Here is a 21,466-nt window from a genome sequence, read left to right on the forward strand (position 1 = left end):
CGATTTGTGAATTACAGATGGTTCAAAGGTAATTTATAACCCACAGAAAATAACGCTTGGTACATGCACTAAATCAAATAAACTACTATCAACAAAAGGTTTTCTATTTTAAAATCTAAATTATGTTACTTTACATTAAAAGCCATGTTTCAACATCTCTTTCATAAGATGTTTTTATCACATCAAAAAGAAATCAATTTACATTAAAAGCCATGTTTCAACATCTCTTTCATAAGATGTTTTTATCACATCAAAAAGAAATCAATTTAAAAGTATCCATTACAATGTCATCTGACAGCATTTATTTACAAATGGATCTGTATGGGTTTTGAATTAAACTGTAATACTTTTAGCCTTGTCCCAGAGGATGTTCTGACTTTGTCAACAGACCTTTCTTCTTTCCCTACCCATGCTTCAGTGCACTGAGATACAAGGGGTGCTTTATTTAGTATAGTATCATTGCTCTCAGTAAGCATAATCTGGGTCTAGGTACTGGAACCAGTATGGAAGCCAGGTAAAAGGAAGGTGAATTTATTAGCCACAACCAATTCTCCCCCACAGAACACACATTCACACTCCCATGTATTTGCAACAAACCCCTAAATACTGAGAACCAAAACCACTTGCCCCAGGACTCAGCCTGGACACTAAGACCTCCAAACCATACCTTCGCGTTGACATAACCATGATTTTGCTCTTCCACTGTCTTTATTAGGATCTTTATCTTTGGGGACTCTCCTGTCCAAGCAAATGGTTTTATTGTCCTTCTAGGAACCTGCCCAAAGATCCATTAATTCTTTCATAGAAAGCATCTAATGACAATCTATACTCTTAAGATTCTTTGAATCTCTAGCATCATCTTTCTGTTTTCACAAATCCTGGACTGCTATACCTTAATTCTTACTTTCTCCTAATCAACCTCCCACAGGGAAAACTCCTCTCAAATCAGACTCCCAATTCTCCATAAATTCTATCCTTATCTTTACCACTCTACTCACAGATTACTCCCATACCTTTGTGAGATATGACCTCCCTTAACAGTAAGCAATAAACTCTCTGTCTTTTCAACAGGGTGTGTTGGGAGTCAGCTGTTCACAGTACTAAGAATGGATTATTCATTGTAATCGTGCTTGAACCTCTCTTTCTCCACATTTGTTGCCTACCCAACATCCTCATCCCTTACTCTTTCCCTAGAAAAATTTGTTCAGGAATCTTCACTCCCATCCTAAAAAAATCACAAAATTGTATTATCTGCTTTGAAAGATGCTGACCCAGGACTGCTGGGTTACAGAATTTGGTTCAAGCTAGGGCTACACAAACTTTTCCTGTAAAGGGCCAGCTAGGAAATATTTTAGGCTTTGCAGGCAATATGGTCTCCTGTTGTAACAACTCTGCTCTGCCATTGTAGCCTGAAAGTAATTGTAGCGAAAAGGTGAATGAATGGATATGGCTGTGGTTCTGATTAAACTCGTTATGGGCACGAAATTTGAATTTCATACCATTTTCACTTGTTTCAAAATAGTATTCTTTTTTTAAAAAAGATTTTTTATTTATTTGTTTGAGAGAAAGAGAGCGAGAACAAGCAGGGTGGAGGGTCAGAGGGAAAGGGGAAAAGCAGGCTCCCCGCTGAGCACGGAACCCAATGCAGGGCTGGATTGCAGGACCTTGGGATCATGACCCGAACTGAAGGCAGACAATTAACCGACTGAGCTACCCAGGTACCCCTTGAAATATTATTCTTAACATTTTTTTTCTATTTAAAAATTCAAGAACATTCTTAGCTCCCAGGGCTAATCTTTTGGACTATAGTTTGCTGAGCTGTTGTATAAACAAATATTGGTTGTGCCATTTCTGTTGCCAGAGATTAGTTAGGTCTGGACATGTGACACAACTTGGCCAATGAGATGTGAGAAGTCAGCTGAGGGGTTCTGGAAATTTTTTTTCTCCCACTCATAAGAAGAAAACATGGGGAAGAAATACTTCTTTATTCTGTTTTCTGGATATTGTTCTGAGTATAAGACGCCTAGAGTTGCTGAAGCCATCTTGTGGCCAAGAAAGGAGGAAGTCTGAGGATAAAGCAGTTATGCCAAGGAAGGAAAATGGGAAGAGAGGAAGAATTTGTATTTTTGATATTTGTGATGGGCAGCTGAATTAATGAATCCTGTTACTATCTTTCCTCTATATTTTCTTAATATGTAAATATTCAATTCCTTACAGTATAAACAATTACTTTTCCCTGGCTACTTACAGTCAAACCTCTCTTGATACTTACATATTCATTCTCCTTTCTTCCTCTTCCCTTGCCTCTCCCTCCCTCTATTTTTCTCTCGCTATCTCCCCCTTCATGAAACCAATAACAAAGAAATAACAAGTAAGACAGTAGAAAAATTCTGATTTCTTGTACCATTATAAATTTGAGACCTACCAAAGGAAACAACATAAGCTGAGGCAACATGAATTGCTTGTCAGAAGGGAGGGGAGGCTCACCCCATCATGCTAAAAGGCTTTCTATCTCAGTCACGTCTCTGGATAACTCTTTACATTTTAAAGAGTGCTAGAATAGACTGGAGAAGGAAAAACAACACCTCAAATAACACCATTATATTAAAGATAGCTTACCTCTCCAAATCAAAATTATTTTGTAAATATTTTCTAATATGGTTCATTTTTTTCCCAATTGAAACCCAATTTTACAAGTCTGTTGAGTTTTCTCTACTCCTTATATGGTATTATGTAGCTCTGCAGATTTTCAGGGAGAAGAAAATTTTTGTAACTGTGCCTAGGGCTGACCCTCTAGGCAAATGCAAAGGAAGTGATTCAACACTTAAATGGCTGTAAACTAGGGACTCAACCTGTCAAGTCAACAGGAGGTCCTCCGGCTGAACGCACTGACCTGGCAATGTTTCTAAAAAAATGTAAGAAATTGAGATTGAAGAAGAAGATGATAATGATCATGACGATGCCTGAGTCTGCATTTTCATTTTTCTCGAACACTTACCTGATTTATAGTAAAAGAATACACATGTTTGGGGTTTAGAGGTGACACAATTACAATATCATCAGGTGAAAAGAAACAGCGAGTAGAGAGAACTATGTATTAAAAAAAAGAAAAGTAAAGGAAGAAAAATGCATGTGGCCAACATGTTGCTATTGCTTGGACAGTGTAGTCAGGATTATAAGAATGAAATTGTCCAGGCCTTCTAGAACATTATAATCTTGTTGGAGCTATAATACAAATGTACAGATACATGTAAAAAATAAAAAAAATATATATACATAGGTGTCTTGGGTACTAACGCAAACCAGCATATTCAATATTTAAATGCCATAGAGGATTGTCAGAAGTCACAGATAATCAGGGCAAGTTTTAAGAAGAGGATTCCGGATCTTATGTAGGTCTTTAAGGGGACATAAACATGCATTGAGATAGGGTGGTGGTGGAGGAGGTAAGAGATTACTTAAAAAAGCAGAGGAGTAGGAGCACAAAACGAAAACTGACTTACTGGAAGCAGAGGGCTTATGCTGCAGAATTTAGATAGTAGAGTTGGCCCAACTGAGGGGCACCGCAAGCCTGGTGGAAGTTTGGATTTGTCTCAATAAAGAGACTTAGGAAGAAACCTCAATCCCCTTAGGTAGGAAAGGGTTCAGTGAGAGAGTACTGTGTATAAAAAGAATAATCTGGGGCACCTGGGTGGCACAGCGGTTAAGCGTCTGCCTTCGGCTCAGGGCGTGATCCCGGCGTTATGGGATCGAGCCCCACATCAAGCTCCTCTGCTATGAGCCTGCTTCTTCCTCTCCCACTCCCCCTGCTTGTCTCTCCCTGGCTGTCTCTATCTCTGTCAAATAAATAAATAAAATCTTTAAAAAAAGAAAAAAAAAGAATAATCTGCCCTCATGTGTAAAAGAAATTGGAGAGAGGAATGTTTGATGGAAAAGTCCTGTGACTTCAACAATCGACATCCCTAACATCACTTTAAAACTGAATGAAACTCATCTTCGATATGATGATCTGACGACTGAGATGTGTACAGGTTGAAATTAATTAGCCCTAGTTGAAATCCCATAGAGTATGAAATACCAGTGAAGGCAAAATTAGCTTCTGTATGTGGTCACATTAAAAAATATCATTGTACACAGAGATCAGGGTATGATTTTTGGAAACTCTGATATGCATGTCAAGAGAGAGGCATCTTTGATTTCTGGTGATGCTTGTGTCTACTCTGTGAATGGCACACAAAAGACTACTAAATACATATTCAGTCTTGGGTCCCTAATGAAATGCTATACTTTCCAACTTGAAACAATGTTGATGCACAGAAAGAGCCAGAAACTTATATTAGCAAAACCTAGAGGAACAAAAATCAGATGGAGAATGGAATGAGGAGGGTTGGAAGGTTGGCTTAGTATTACTAACTGTTTGATCTTTTGTAAATTGGCTTTCCCTGAGTTGCACCTTTCTAAGTGGGAGTGACAGTAATAACATTAATAAATAGACATTGAGAGGATCACTTGAATTAAATGCCAAAGCATATATTAAAAACAAATCCCCAAACCTGCCCTTGTGCCTCCCAAAATTCCACACCACACACCCAGTTGCTCAATGCAAAAATGTAAGAATCTTCCTTGACTTTTCTTTTTCTTTATTTATATCCAGCGCAACACTATTCATGTGACTCACTAAAATGTAACTGGATCCATCTACTTTTCCTCTTTGACCCTCTCTAGGCCAAATCATCTTCATTTCTAACTTGGACCACTGAAATACCTTCTGACTAGTTTCTCTACTTTTGCAATTGCCTTACCACAATGAATTCTCTATACGGCATTCAAAGTGAATTTTTAAAATATAAATATGGTCACGTCATTCTTCCGCAAAATGCTCCTATTAGCTCCATTTCATTTTAGAGCAAAATGCAAACTGTTTTGGTCCCCAAATCAAGATCGTCTGATACCTGCCTGCGTCTTGTCCCTTTCAACTATTTTTCATACTCCTTCTCTCTTCAACCACATTGGACTTCCTTTGGTTCTCAAATGCTCCAAGCTTTTCCCCCTCTCCCTTGGGACCTTTGCAGTAGGGTCCCCTCCGCCTGCAACGCATATCCTTTGATTTTTGCATGGTTGGTTTTTCTCGTCCTTCAGAACATCCCTTAACTTTTTCTCTCTTAGGAAGATTTTCTTGACCATCCAGCCTAAAGAAGCATCTCTACAACCATCAGTCACATCACCGTATTTGATTTCCACCATAATACTTATTATTGGTATTTTTTTTATATACTTAGATGCTTATTTTCTTACTGCCTGTCTTATCTGAGTGGAATGTTATGTTCCATGGAGCAGAGACTTGTCTGTCCTATTCAGTAGTTTTCACCTGGAATAATGCTCATCAAATATTTGCTAAATGTATGAATGAATGAATAAATGAATAAACTGGTGTCTAAGCAGCCTATAGATAGTTAAGGCTATAAATTCATTGAGGGCCTAAATGACATCACATTCACTTATTGATCCCTAGCATCTAGTAGAGTTCAACTCACATAGTAGGAATTTCATCAATTTCTGAAATGATGCTTATCTAGTTTTTAACCATTTTCACGGAAGTCCTTCCTACAAAGAAAAGCGGGGGAGCACAATGCAATATAAAGCTCATTTCATTGTTTCCGAGCTCTTTTTTCTATTTTGTTTGTTTGTTTGTTTTCAGGGGAAGGCTTCGCTATTTCTTTCTTTATTATTGTCAATAGCAGCCCTGTTTAAGTTTGGCCGAACAATGCCCTCTGCTGTACGTGTCTAAAATAACATGATTGCCTCGAAAATTCGAACGTAGATAATGCATAAGTTGTACTCCTGATTTGCTTCTACACAGAGCACCTACGTGTATGTCAGAAGTAGGAAGATTTGGCTCAGTTTCCGGGTCACTCCCTGGGATCAGACCACTCAGAGCCGAGAACAAGAATTCATATGGCAGGAAGTCAAGTCATCTTCAAATCCCCTTCAAAATGGAAGAGCTTCATCATCACGTTTCTGCTTCTGGAATTCATTTGAACCATTAATTAGAAAATCCAAAAGACCTCCTAATTCTTTTGTGACAATCTGAAGGAACAGGATGAAATAGGCAAGATTAAGATAGGTGGTCGCAGCTCCAACTTTGGGTTAGCTACAAAAAGTCAAATCTACCTTGTGTTAGAAAAGCAGACCCAAAAAATACAGCCAATAACTTGGCAAGGCTAAAAATAAAATTAATTTGTTTTTTCCTGCTTGTTTAGTTTCACATGATGCAAGAGAGATAAACATACCTGGCATGAAGTTTCTGGCTGGTTATGAATCCTTTTGATCATATTCACTTTTTGACATTTATTATTTATGAAGAAATGAAATATAGATGACTGACTTGTTTCTCAAATTAAAGGGTGGGATTTGAGGTGTTCAGGGATATGTTTGTATTTTTATGATAGATGTTTGCTCTGTTGGTTTTGTGAAATGAATAACCAAAGAAAAAAGCTTAAAACCTCAAGCTCCATATACTGCTTGATATTTCAGTCTTCAGAAAATGAAATCAGACTGTTCCAATTATCAGAAATGCCTGCATTCTCCTTTGCACTCATACTTTTAAGTCTGGATCCTACCAATGCAAGAAAACGTCACTTCTTTGCTTTTCCTTTTCATTCTTTCTCTTTTCTCGGGTCCAGGGGCTGACAACATGATTAATACATGCTATTCTTTATCTCTAAAATTGGCCTTTTCTTCTAATACTTTTCCTGGGGGAGATCTACGCAGTTAACACTTTGCAGGCTTTGCGTAACAAGACCCAGGAACGTAGGCAATCACAGTTCAAGAAAACATAACCCACCAAGAGTTCCCATTTGCTTAGAGAATAAAGCCTAAATCCCTTACTGCCTCTACCCACTAGATGCCAGTAGCACCCCCAGTTGTGAGGAGCTAGTGTCTCCAGACATTGCCAATGTCCCCTGGAGGGCAAATTTGCCCTTTTAAAAACTACCACCTTAGCGTGACACATAGGACTCTCCATGATGTTGTGCCATACTGCTTTCCCAGGCTTATCTCCCACTGTTCTCCATAATAGTCTAGGCTGCAGTCTGTTCCTGATTCTAAAAATAGGCCTCCTACTTTTCTTCTTCAGAGCCTTGCTCCTGTTTTTCCCATTGCAAGGCATGTCCTACTCTTGATTTTTCTGTCAAAATTGTACCCAGTCTCAGAGCCAGTTTTACAACAACCATTTCTTTTGACCTTCGTTGGTCTTGCTGGCGGGGACTCATCTATCCTTCCATAAGTGTCTGTAATGCTAAAACTATAACATTTCTCAAATCTGTGTTTAAATCTAAATGCTTGGGTATGTGTTCAACCTATTTAATCATAAGCTTGTGAAAGACAGGAACTGGAGAATGTCTAGGCATGCGGTAAATATTTGTTGAATTGCATTACTGAATGTAGCTTACATTTTAATTCATAGTCAGGAGCCAGGAATGATAAGCTAATTTTATAATAACAAATAACACATCAAGTCCATTGATAAGACTTGTATGAGAACCCAAAAAATTACAATGGCATATAACTTAGTACAAATGATAAAGAGGGGGGTTCAGTAATTACTCCTTGCCTTCTCATGCACACAAACAAAAATGTAAAAATAAATTCTGAAAAAGTAGATTGCCCAAAATCAGCATGAAAATGTGTGATTGAAAACAATAGACTAGGTAAAAATTTCTTTTTACCAGCAATAAGCTGTATCCTAAACATTACATCCAGAGTACATGGCACATTGTAACATTGTATCTTTCATTATTATATATATATATATATATATAATTTATATATACAAAATAAAAGAAGGAAAGAAGGATGGAAAGACAGAGTGAAAGAAGGAAAGAAAGAAAAGAAAGAAACAAAGAGAAAGAAAGAAAAAGAAACAAGCTCAAGAAACGGTTGGTACTTACCAACTACTAATGTAACTAAGTGAAGGGTAATAGAATATAGAGATTTTTCTTTTTTTTAAATCAGAGATAAAAATGTGTGTAGTATCCATCTGTGAAACTGCCTAGAGGTTGGATACTCTAATTTATGTACTCTATCATTGTGGGAATACATGATTTAACATATATAGAAGGATTTAGAACAGTGTCTGGTACATAGCCAATGCCGTATGAACATTTGTTGTATTTATTGTTATTGTTATTTGTCTAGTCCCAGTGACAGCTGAAGTCCAATTATGAAGAATGATTGATACATCAGACAATTATAATCTGATGCTAAAGCAATTTGGATCATACAATTAAGTTTTCTTAGTTTGATTTCTCATCAACCGCCTTATTGAATTATAATGTTTTTCCATGAAAATGCATAGTTCAATCCAAGGGTTCCTAAGACGCTCATGAATAGATTTTAAACCATTTATGAATCTCTTGAAATTATATGCAAATTTTTGTATAAATGTGGAGATTGTGTATTTTTATAGGAAGATTATTCATTGGTTTTATCATCATATTTTCAAGGAGATTTACGACTCCAAAAAAGTTTAAGTTCTACGTAAAAAGATTTGACAGACTGAAGTACGTGAAGTGTCTGTTATAGTTACAGCTATAATTTAACAAACTGGCATTCTGCTGTCTACATTCATTTCTTATGTGTTTGTAAGTGTGACTGCAGCTTTCTCATGATGAGCTACCCAAGTCAAATTTCTGAGGGTATAAAACTAAGGACCAGACCACGTCTTGAGTAAATACTTCAAGACGAATGTCCACTGGAAAAGGTCTTGAAATGCCATATTCCCTGGTGACAATGATCCTTGCCACCTACATTAACACTGGTATTCAGGTGACAGTTTGTCACTCCCCGTCATTTTTTAAGGAATTTGTGTCAATGTAAGAATCAGGATGCTGCATGATGAAATGAGGACTTCTCTGCTCCAGAACCGTCTGTCCCTCATTTAGCCATCATTTATTCCTTCAAGGACAATGCACTGAGGTAGTGTAACTGAATTGCTCATGTGTATCTCTCTCAGAATATTTTGGGTAGTTTTGACTGATGCCAAAAGAGAAAATGTCATGCTTATTAGTATCAGTGAAGATCATCTGTATAAGAGGAATAAATCAAAAAAGTAATATTCTGTTACAACTAATACAACTAAAATCCCAATAAGAATCTTCCCCCCATACACACACAAACACAAAATCTATTGTTGAATGAGGTTAAACTGCAGAACTCAGACACGTTTTAGCCCCTCAGGATGCACAATAGGATGATTCCAGGCTTTCAGTTTGGAAAAGGTAATAAAAAGAGAGCAGATAAAAGAGGCTGAACATTTCAAATTATATTTAATCACAGTATGAAAAATTATTTTCCTCATGACATTCTATCAGTCCACAGAGGCTAACGATGATTCTTTTATATATTCTTATGTCCAGGTTAATGACAGGGCAAGTAACTAGAGAAACTTTTGAAAATCTAACAAGTCCATCTTAAACATAAGCTCTTGGTAAGGCAGGTATAGAAGGATTTGATTTCAGAAAGCTGGTAATGCAGTTAATGACCTTGCTTCCCATGCTTTCTTTGGATTAATGACTAGCTAGGAGGAGTTGAGAGCCATTAACCCTCAACTGCTCATTAATCCGTAGGAAATGCCCTGTGCAAGGTCATCACTGCCTTTATAGGTTGAAAACAAACAAACCAACAATAGCAACCAAAAGGCATATAGATTTTTGTAATGAGTAATGCAATTCAAATTGCCATGTTAGGGAATCTGAAGAGAATAAATACCACATAGAGAGTCATTCTGATTTTAAGATCACCTTCCAATGTTTTATCAAGTACTTTCTCCCTGTTTATTATTAAACAGTAGAAAACCCAAATTTCGTAAATAGTTACCAAACACACACACACACACACACACACACACACACACACACACACACACATACACATCTATAAAATATCCCCAGGCAAAGTACTAATGATGTCTGGGATTCATTTCATAGTAGCATGCTGGGAAAGAGAACTGTTAAAGTCATTTCAGCTCTAATAATACACACTTCCAAGTATGGGTACCAATACTGTGTGAACTTTCCCTGTGAGGGAATCCCTTCCACTCAGTAACTCCCGATCACCGATCATTTGAAACACTGTGCTGTGACAAGCCTAATATAAATAACAGAGTCACGAACCAATGCCAAACGCCGCACTGAGTAAGTGTGTAAGTGGTTGAGCAGATCATCAGAAGTAGCCTGGTGGTCAGAGGGAACCAGGAAGGTGTAAACAGTCAGGAAAGGCTACGTAGACATGGGATTTAGTAGGCGATGAGGATTTGAGTAAGCAAAGTTCCCAGCTCTTGACCCTTAGGACCCAGCATCTCCCATCAGGTGTCTCACAGTATAGCGGGATTCATAGGGATTAAATAAGGGATTTTAATACAGCAGGAAGTGCTAGATAAGAATGAACAGCATGTTTTAGGAGAACATAATAACAGCATGTTTTAGGAGAACACAATAAAGAAGAAAGAGAGAGAAAGAGAAGGGACAGAGTTTGCTAGAGAAGAGGCGTGTGGTTAGTGGGAAATGTATGAAAGTGAACATGAATGTTGGGCAGAGACGCACAAGGTGACTCCTATGAGGAATCTACGCTGAAAACCAGTGGGAGAGAAGGTAGGGTAAGTAAAATAATACCAGATTGTGAAAAAGAGACCAAAAATCACCTTAGATTCTGCATTAAGTCATCAGATGGGTTGTAGGGACTTGATTTTTATCCTTGTGTTGGAAGGATATAGTATTATGGGAAGAGTATTTAAGGAAAAGCAAATTTGCAATAATATGGAGCATGGATAGGGAAGAGTACACTGTAGGGTCTGAAGACCTACTAAGAAATTATTTCAATAATTGAGGAATAAAAAAAATGAAGGCCTGGACTAGGCTCTCCTTTTTGGCTAAAATACAGGCTGACATGACACTAAGATTTTCACATCTCTGTGCTGCAATCCTTAAGCCGTGAGACCCCCTTCCTATTTCACCAGCTTCCTTGATTCCTGGCCCATGACTGGCTGCTCTGACATCTGTATATTTCAGACTCCCTAAAACACTGGAGCAAACCAGCCCATCAAGTCCTGGCTCCCACTGAAGACCTTGGAGCCACCACCTGCCAGTTTTCAGCATGACTCAAGAGTTTAATAAATTCACCAAAATGACCCACAAAAACCTGATAAGGAAACTCTCTTTAATTGAGTCTGTGTTTATGAGATCTGAGCAAGGGGAGGAAACAGAGTAGACTCCTTCTGTGATTTCCAGGCAACGTCCTTTAATCAGAATGCAGATAGCAGGGATGGCCTCCTAATTGGAACTGGAGCTGGTTTCAAGTAACCTCAACACTGTTAACATTGCATAATGACAAAAGCTTGGTGATGACATGTCAGATAATGGGAATGACTGTAATCAGTGATTTCTTTGTTTCCCCCTAATGACCGCAAAAGAGGGAATTATATGGCAGATGCAGACATTTGGAAATTGGATTCTTAGTTATTTAGTTAAGGCAGTCCTCATTTTGCTTGGTGCCGTGTTACACATAGGTCATGCATACTGGCACCAAGTCCTCTTTTTTTTGCACAGTTCTTTTATAACAGATTTGCTCTCAGTTACCATGGAACCTTGTAACATGAAGACTCCGTTCCAATATGAACAAGCTTCAGTTAACACAGTACTGTGCAAAAAAGAGAGTATTATCTGATACTCATTGGCTTAAATGCATCATTTCCAAAAACAAATCTTGGAAAAAAAGATCAGGAAAATCCATGAAAAGCAATAAGGAACTGGATCCCCTATGGTATCTTAATGGAATAAAAAAGTAGGGACGCCCGTGCATATCCCTATTTAAAGTCATTAGTTAGCTACTTTTTCCTTGGTTTGGATAATGAAAATTACTTCTTGGTTATTTCTCCCATTATTTTTTTTTTATTCTCTAAAGGATGCATCCTAGAAAGAATAATCCAAATAAAAAAACACAAGGGTGACAGTCAGATCCTAATACAGGTATCACAGATGCTGGGTGACACCAGAGCAAACCACTTAAACTTTCTGTACCCTTCTGTAAAGTGAAGACAGAATGAATACCTGCTCTTCCCATGGCAAAGACATACTGGAACGATAAGGTTTAATCAAAAATAAGTGTAACAAAAAGCAAAATCCACAAAATGGGGGTAAATTACGATATGGTTGTCACTCCCACACTCCTCAGCCCCATTTTTTGAGCTCTAACTGCCATGTGCACAGAAATGGAAGGTGGATAGATATGTAGGCAAAATTCTCAGATCAGTGGTTGGAAAACTACTGCCCACGGACAAAATCTGGCTCACAACCTGGTTTTTTTTTTTCAATAAAGTTTTATTGGAATACTTCACCCCTATTCATGCATGTATTCTCTATGGTAGCTTTCACATTAAAGTGAAAAATTGCGTAGTTGTGACAGACTATGAGACTCGCAAAGCCCCAAATACTTACTGTTTGACCCTCTACAGGAAAAGTTTGCTGACCCTGCTCTGGAGTCTCTATAATAATTCCTTTTCTTACTCACTCTCTTCAACCCCAAACCTGCCAAGATGATCCATTAGGGCATGGAAGAAAAATATTAAAACTTCTATTTATAACTAACTTTCATCTCAGAAACAAAGAGATTCAGTTTTTCTAATTTGGCAATGGTTCCAGGTGTCACGTAACATATGTGAGGAGTCCTGAGCAAAAGAGGGAGTTCCATAACTCAGCGGGGTGGTCTGTGGCACAGTTACTTGGTCATATGTTTTCAGCACTTAGTGACATACTACAATCTCTGTGTGTCTAGCTAAGGGGCTTCACGGATTCTTTTATTTAGTTTTAAAAAAGAACTAACCCAAAATGGAGAAAGAAGCATAAAGGAATTCTTTCAAAGGCAACACAGAATGAATATTCTAATAATAAGGCAAGCATAAGCACATCACAAGTAAAAATGGCAGAGCTAACATTTCCTCTCCTAGCATGAGCTCTTTGAAGCCTTACAATGATTATATATTAAAGAAATGTTCATTGGGATTAATCTTGTGTGTGTGTGTATGGGGTGGGGTAACAGTTATGCTCTCCAGCAATCATGTCCTATCCTACTCTTGTCCCAGCTGTTTACTCTTTCCTGAGTTCTCCAGATGCCCACCACTACGAACATCTCTGACTGATACATGCCTTCTTTTCAGTTTTTTCCTCCCCATTCCACCCCACCCCACTAAAGCATATTGCTATGCAAAATCAATGCCTCTTCTGTCCCTGGGATTGAGAACCTTATTTCTGCATGCCCCTTCGGATCCTGGGAGAATGACCTGAAAACAGGTCCATGAGAGACAGACTTTGTAAGTACCTTCTCCTTCATTCCTTTCCTCCCTCCCTGCTAAAAGTGTCTTCCTCTCACCATTTGTTGGAAAGATGAATTAAAATCTGCTGGGTTGAAGCTTTAAAACTTGTGAACATAGAACCCAAATTAAGAATCATAGACTTAGAGAGTTTTAATTTTAAAAGGAACCCCAGAGACCTAGGTAAAAACTCCACTTCCTCTTTCACTATATGGAGATCTGGTCAATAACTCTGAATCTCCTTTTTTCTCACCTGTAAAGTGGGCATGATATTTTTTGTCCCTCCTTTCTCATTACCAGGATAACTTTAGATAGTTTATGAATTGTGAGATGATTTACAACTTATAAAATTATACGTAATTAAATAGACTTTGGAGACTGATCATTTTTTACTTTGAATCCATACTGAAAAAACAAACAATCAGAAAAGTGGGGGAGGGAGGGAGACAGAAAGTAAAAACCACAGCTCTCTATGTGGCAGATACTCTGCACAATTTACATGCACTTTACTTAATCCTCCCAACAACTGCATGAAATAGATGCTGTTTGTAGCTTACCCCGAATCACACAATTAGTAACTGATCTCCAGCCTGTCTTGATGCACCCTTTTAGCTACTGTACCGGATGGATACACTTTCTACTAGCTATGTTGCTTTAGAGAATCAATTTACTCTTTTGGCAACTCATTTCTAAAGGGATGAAGAAAAACACCACTCCTATGCTATACTGGCTGCATTATTATAACTAATCTTAATGAAACAGCATTTCCTAGAAGTGCTCATATTCATTTTGTCTTTGAGAAACCAAGACAGACCATCTACACATTATAATCAAGGCTTTTCAACCAGCTTGTTGTGGTATCTAGACTTCAACCACCAGCTCCAGATCCATTTTTCCTTCCAGCACACTGCCTGGCAATGAATGTTGTGGGATCACCTAAGACAACCTAAATGCCAGTATCCAGCAAAATATCGGGCACACAGTAGGTACACAATATACAGTATGTTTTTTTTTTTCTTTCCTAAATAAACTCCTTCTTTCTCTTGGAATATGATCAGCATGATGATTTTATACTCCACTTAGAAGACTGACAATCAGGACTGAGGAGAAAGAAACATCAGTTCGGGTTGTCTAAATCAAGGAAAAGCCGTAGCTGGGGTGGAAATGTGGACCGTGATATAGAGCCTGCGAACTTTCAACTGGCAGCCAAGGGTTCCTTCTTACCAGCATGTGCTTCCTTAGTAAACTTCACTCTCAATTCTTTTGTTTTTGAAGAAAAACATTTCCAGCTAATAACACAATTACACTTAAGTATCAGAGCTCATTTTAGTATTATTGCATTTGTTAAATCTAACTGAGTCCAAATTACTTCCTCATTGCTAATAAGAGAAGGGGGAGGAGAAGCTGGGGAGAAGGCGGAGGGGCAGGGGGAGGAGGAGGAGGACAGAGGGGGAGAGGGTTTCCAGGGTTAAAGGAAGAGAAAGAGATGTATACAGGGTAGCAGAAAAACAGAGAGATAGCAACACTGCATGCAGCCTCAAGTCCAATGAATGTCAGTTAAACTTGCTGCCCACAGTTTCTATGGAAACCCCTTAAGTTAAGAGTGGAACACAGACATTTTTTGGACTGCAATTCACAAGCTGTTTATTTAATTACGATGAAACATGAGACTGTTAGGGACAATACTATTATCATACTGATAGCATTTAGAATTCAACGAATAGTTATGGCAAAATAAAAAGTTAAAAAAAAATTTAAATCATTACCTTCATGTGAATTGCATGCAAATAAAATGTGTCTTGTTTTTACAGGACTTCATACATTATTTCCCGCAGGCGAACCCCAAATTAGCCAAATGGCATTCATTAAAAGGGAGTTCTTCAGAGGCCTCATGCCAATTATAACCCCCCATGCCCAGTGAACAAAACCAAGGTCACAGCATATTTTCAATTAAAGCCAGGATAGCACCAAAGTGCAGCACAGCTGGAAAAGCAAGCACATTATTACCCCATAGATCATTTGTGAGCAATGAATAGGTCTCTGGTGTTTTTCTGTTTTATAGATATTTGAATATAAAAATAAAGAAAATAGCTTCAGATTAGCTTTTGCCTTCCAAAATAAACAACCACTTTTAGGGCATTACTCCGGGTGGCCCAAAGAAGAATGATTGGAAGCCATCACTTTTCTGTCCCTGATGATTGGGAAAGGTTTGCTTAGCCTTTAATTTGGCCACAGGGAACCATGGTGATTGATGGACTCATTCATACCCTTGTTCTCACTAAAAGAACATGGAGTTTCCACCTATTATATATCAGGCACTGTGCTAGGGACACAGGAGGCAAGAAGATTAAACCCCAGTCCCTAGCTTGATTATGGACTTTTTAGAAGTGAATGCATTAATTTTACTGATAAATATTTATGGAGGGACAACTATGGCTCATAGGCTTTAGACTAAAGAGATCAATAAATCCAGGACCCTTCCTTCCAGGAGATTACAATTATATGGAGACAAAAAGACACAAAATCATAAGTCATAGAGCAAGGAGCCAGTTCTCCTGCCTGCTGCCTATGGTATCTCGCTGTGGAAGGAGAAAACCTACCTACGGGTGCTGTGCTCCAGAAGGTAAATGTGCTTATGCGTACGGCATGATTGGCTGGCAGAAGACAGGGTGACGAGGGAGCTTTGGGAATATTTCTGTAGGAGAACCACATTTCCAGGTCTCTCTGTGAGCCACCCCTACCCTTATAAAATCTTTAGCCCATAAAATATAACTGAAGGAGGAGGCACTCACAAGAGAAACGAATCCCAAGGAGAGTCATCTCTGGTTCAAGCTGGGAACATGAAGACGGTTTCTAAGCTGGCAAAGAGAAACATACAAGAAATTTGCAAATATGACTCAGGGACTATGTCTTTTCTACTATCCTGCAGCCTATTTTTTGAAATTCAGTAGTGGTTTGCAGTAGCTGGGCTTCCCACAAGTTGCTCATGCTAGCAACGCCAGTCGTTGCTGTTACTGGATTTGACAGTGTATAATGAGCCTCTTCACATTAGCTGCTGTTGTAGTGTTCAGCATATTGTGGGAAAGATTTAGCATGAATCATCACCCACCTAGCTCTCCATTGTGGTCTCTATGCTGTAAACAGGCCACATGTTTGCCAATCTACAAAAAATAAGTAAAAAATAAAAAAGCATCCATTAGAACAATTCAGCACATTTCTGGATCTGCTGCCACCACCCTCACCACAGACAACACTGGTGACAATGTTTATTGAATTGCCACTGTATTTTAACATTCTCCCGGGCAGAGAGCCAAGGCAGCTATTTTAACCACTGGCCATTTGGAACAATGCATTTTTTCAGGCCAATGAAAAAATGCATTTGGAGTCAGAAGACCTATAGTCTACGTTTGGTTCTGACTTCTCAGATGCATGACCTTCAACAAGTCACATTTTCTCTCTGATCCAGTGTCTTGGTCAAAAACATGTTTTAAGATCAAACGAGGTAAAATATTTTGAAGATGAGTAGGAAATGGTTAAACAGAACACGCCAAATTACTAAAGTCAAATGGGATGCTCAGAGTTTGACACCGGCATGAGCTGTGAACTCCAGTTGTTTCTTTTCCTGCATCCAAACACAAAAGAGACACTAACATCTCCTCCTATCCATCTCGATTCCTATTCCCCGCCCCCCTCCCACACTCCTATAAAAATCAGAATCTGAGCTTGAGGGCACACGGTACTTAGAGCAAAGAAACACGAAGAGACAGTGCTCTAGTTTGCAAAGCATAATGAAGTAAACAAAAGAATCTTTAATTCCCATAAACACAGATCTTTACAGCCAAATCTTAGACATACAGTTGGTGCAAACAGTACAAAGCGGAAACCCTGAGCAAGTACAGATGGGAAAAGCCCACACAATTAGTAATCAAGATCAAGGGACTGACATGGATATTGAAATCACCAAGAATTCTATCAGGAGTAGGATTGGAAAGAACAGCAGGGAGGCAGGTGTTAAAATCTTCAAGGAATGAGGAGGAGTGAAGTGTGGGTCTGCTGGTGACTCCTACAAGGAGGTGTTAGCAGGTGGCATAGTCTGATGGCGTAAGCTTCAAAGCTGGGCACTTCACTGTGTTAGATGGTTCTGTGTGGAACACAGAATGTTAAGTAAATGTGCTTCCCAAACTTCAAAGCAATATAACACTAGTGAATATTACTATTATTACATAAGTAAAACTGAATATAATTAAAATGTATTTCGGAGATGATCTCTAGATTTTCCATTATTGGTTTTGAAAGATGTGTAACTCAGTCTTATAGAAAGTTCCCCCAAATCTCATGGTTCCAAGAACCCTTGAGTTAGGAAACATGAAATGTGAATGACAAGTTAACATGTCAGGGATTTATAATAATGTGAGAGCAAGGCAGTGGGTAACAATTAGTGTGTGTAGAAGGAATAAAGAAGAGGTAGGAGGAGAAAACTCATGCTCATTGCTAAAGCAAGTAGCCAATTCTCAATTCTTATATTAAACAAAAATTAGCAGTATTTGACATAGTGACCACCTTGTCCTTTCTGAAACACTGTCTGCACTTGGCTCCTGGGAAAACACTATCTTGATTCTCTTTCTACCTCAGTGGTTAATCTGCTCTACCTCCATCACTAGTTGTGCCTGATCCATTGGGCCACTAAACCCTGGCGTGTACCAGAGCCCAATTAGTGGACCTATTCTTTGTCTAGCCTCATTTTCCATGTGATCCCATTGTGGCTTTAAACAGCATTCATAAGCATACATCTCCAGTCTGCAGTGCAGACTCGTACATCTAACTGCTAACTCAAGACCTCCACTTGGAGGCACTGAAAATCAATCTGTCCAAAATAAAACCCTTGATTCCAACTCAACCTACATCCCCAGTAAAGATTTTTCTAATAGCAACTCCAGTCGTTCATTCATTCATTTGACAAACAATTTTAAGCTCCCACCACATGCCAAGCATCATTCCAGGGATCATCCTCTTAGTAGTTCAGACCAAAGTCCCTTTGATCTCCATTTTCTCCACCTCATCCTCACTATGGCATCCTGTTACCTCTATAGCCTATCACCTTTACACCCTATTGCCTGCACTTCGGAAATCGTGTGTATTCAAGAGTCTCGTCCCCTCTCTTGTCCTCCACTGCTACATCCTAGTCCATTCTCTAGCTGCATAATTGAGTTATTCCAAGAGCCTGGTCCAAGATCTGGTGTCTTCGCTTCTATGTGTGCAGCTCCTCAGCTTCTTCTCCACATGGTGGAGTGGGTTTAGAGTCAACGTTAGAAGGTTGTTCAGAGCATGAAATGAGGTGACGTCCATAAACCACTAAGCCTGGCATATTGTAAGCTCTCCGATAACAGGAATGATTATTGTTATCAGAGAGTGTTTCATTCGTTGTTTATTAAGTACTGCTCTACTGACTTGGGGCGTGACTAAACAATTTACCCACTTTTATGAAATGAGTATCTGGTGCTGAATCTGGTACTCATCTCCAAATATATGATCATGCCGAGACATGGGAAAACACACCAGCCTGATCTTTTACATAGCACTGTAAAAACAAGATTGGTAACAAGAAAGACGGTCATGAGAATCTTACCTTTAGCTTATCTTATACATTATAGATTAGAAAATTGTCTCATATACATTACCCTGTCTGGCCTTCACAATTATGGGAGGTAAGCAGAATAGATTCTATTTTTCCATTTTGCAGATGAAAATGTTAAAGTATAAGGAAGTTAAGTAATGTGATTATATTTAAAAGGAACAAAACTGATATGTGATAACTGTTAATGCAAGAAGTTACATATTTAGAGCTCTAGGCTAGTGTCCTACCCAATGTACAATCTTTTATTATGAACACGTTAAAGGATGGAGGGATGTACTTATGCCATTAATCGTCGCAAGGTTCTCTAAATTTGTAGGAACTTGTGGGTTTTTTGTTTGTTTGTTTTTGTTTGTTTGTTTTCAGGGAGGGAGAGGGAAAGACAGGTAGAGGGAGAGGAAGAGAGACTCTTAAGAAGGCTCCACACCCATCATGGAGCCTGACATGGGGCTCGATCTCACAACCCCAAGATCATGACCTAAGCCAAAATCAAGAGTTGGATGTGTAACGGAGTGAGCCACCCAGATGCCCTGGAACTTGCTTTTTTTTTGTGCTTTTTAAACACATTGCACCATATGGGAATAATAAAAAGAATATGTATTGAGCAATGATTGTGTTAGTCATCCACGTTGTACTTGCCTACTTGCCTACCTACGTGTCTTTCTGCAGCATTAGACTACAGGCCTTGTTAGGACAGGCACTGTATTCCATTTCAGGGGCATGCATAACCCAGTTACTGCCAATTAGTACATGTTCAATGAACATTTTTTGAATAAGTGAATGAAATAGCTTATTTGGTTATATCAGAAAGAACCAACTGGAAGTACACCCTGAATCCGAATCACACAATTCATCTGTATGATTAGAATGAAGGGCATAAACTGGCCATATCCTAAATCAATGATTTCATATGGTTCACTACAGTTTTCAAAGAGGGACAGTGATTTTGGAAATGTCCAGTTTGCCAACCAAATTTCTGGAATTTATGGAAATCCTTTTCAGCTTACTTCTGGTTATAGAGACGTTCATGTACCAACCAAGGGGAAAAGAGCCAATAATTTTATTTCAATGGAAAGTTTTCTAACTTCAGACATTCAGTCTGTGGAACAGTAATTACAGACAAAACCAGAATAAGTACATTTGGTACCAAGCTATCTAGGGTTCATTCTCTATTGATTACCTATAGCAGGGTCCACAAGCACAGAGCAGAGAAGACACTTGCTTGGCCATAGTCTTAAAATCCAATAGTACAGCCATTTGTACATCATGGAAAACTAAGGTGTCCATGCTGTTTTCCCTTAATAAAGCCTCTCAAATATTATTAATTTTCAATAGTTCTATTCTGACTTGCCTCTTTGTCCTCTGACTTGCCCACAGGGAGAATTAACCACTTACTTATCATTTTTTCCATAGTACTCTTCATTATTCCACTTATCAACAACACCATAAAACCACCGTAGATACAACATTCTTGTATCCTAAGAATCAACTGCCCCTGCAGAACACCGTGCTGGGCATATGCAGAAAATAAACATTTTAAATTAAAGTGAAGTGAGTATCTGAAGTATAGACATGGATGAAAATATATATGCTACTTAGTATCTCTTTAGCTGCAATGGTACCCTAGTTTATCCCTGGAGATTAGCGTGTGTGGGAATCGGAGATGGTACAACAAAAGTGTCCTTGATTTTCAAATAACAGCACCAAGTCAACTTCCTGCTCTAACCAATCTAAATCTATGGCCCGAAAGGACACATGATAGCTGTGGTCTGTGTAAATGTGACATTTATCTTCATGAGTGTAGTGATGAAGAATGGATCAGGACTGGCAGAGTCATAAGTGACTTATCCCATCTCTCCTCACAAGTGAAGATAAATGATACAAAATATCAACCACCATGCATTACATATATTTATTCCACATTTACTCTCACAGACACAAACATACAGGAGGCCTTTTCCTCAACCTGATTGTTTTTCATTTTCAAAATATACAGCTAATAATAACAACAGAGAACCTCTGGGAAAGTCAGAGGCAATGAAAAATGCTGAAATGACTTCTCTAGGACAAGCTGTACGCCGTGGGAGGTTACATCAAGACACCTTATCTCTGGGAACTCTAAAATGGCTGCAAGCCTCCAAATAGGATTTCCACAGGTCTCTGACTCCTGTCATTAAGCTGATGTTATAAGAAAGTCACAAAGACCCTCAAAGGATACTACACTAGACAACTCCCCGACCTGTGGAAAATTCACGATGATGGTGGTTCTAAGAGAGTAGCTTCCAAGCCCTCCCGGTCATATAGCAGCCCTTCTGGTCTTCTGTAATCTCCAATGATAGTCATTATCCTCAGATGATAGGTATTCCTTACTTCTGAGTTGGATTCGTATGATCTCATTAAGCTTCTTAAATTGCTGGTAAGGTTGACAGGACAAAAAAGCGAAATAATGGCATCATCAGGGATATTCTCCC

General features: G+C 38.7%; 1 protein-coding gene across 6 annotated transcripts in view; it reads right to left on the reverse strand.

Annotated features, from left to right (window-relative positions):
- LRRC4C (leucine rich repeat containing 4C) overlaps nucleotides 1–21,466 on the reverse strand; it is a 156,861-nt gene that overhangs the window by 6,948 nt on the left and 128,447 nt on the right. For 2 of the 6 annotated variants that reach the window (XM_011232270.3, XM_019805901.2), the window contains 2 exons: nucleotides 16,473–16,524; nucleotides 16,156–16,221 (listed from right to left, as the gene is read on the reverse strand). The exons of 2 other annotated variants lie outside the window; for them this stretch is intronic. The gene's annotated coding sequence lies outside the window, so the exon portion shown is untranslated. Of the gene's footprint in view, nucleotides 1–5,869; nucleotides 6,019–16,155; nucleotides 16,222–16,472; nucleotides 16,525–21,466 lie in introns of those variants that run through there. 2 more of the 6 variants (XM_019805902.2, XM_019805903.2) reach the window with 2 other exon arrangements.

Source organism: Ailuropoda melanoleuca, chromosome 16 (assembly GCF_002007445.2).
Source record: "Ailuropoda melanoleuca isolate Jingjing chromosome 16, ASM200744v2, whole genome shotgun sequence".
Taxonomy (NCBI): Eukaryota; Metazoa; Chordata; class Mammalia; order Carnivora; family Ursidae; genus Ailuropoda; species Ailuropoda melanoleuca.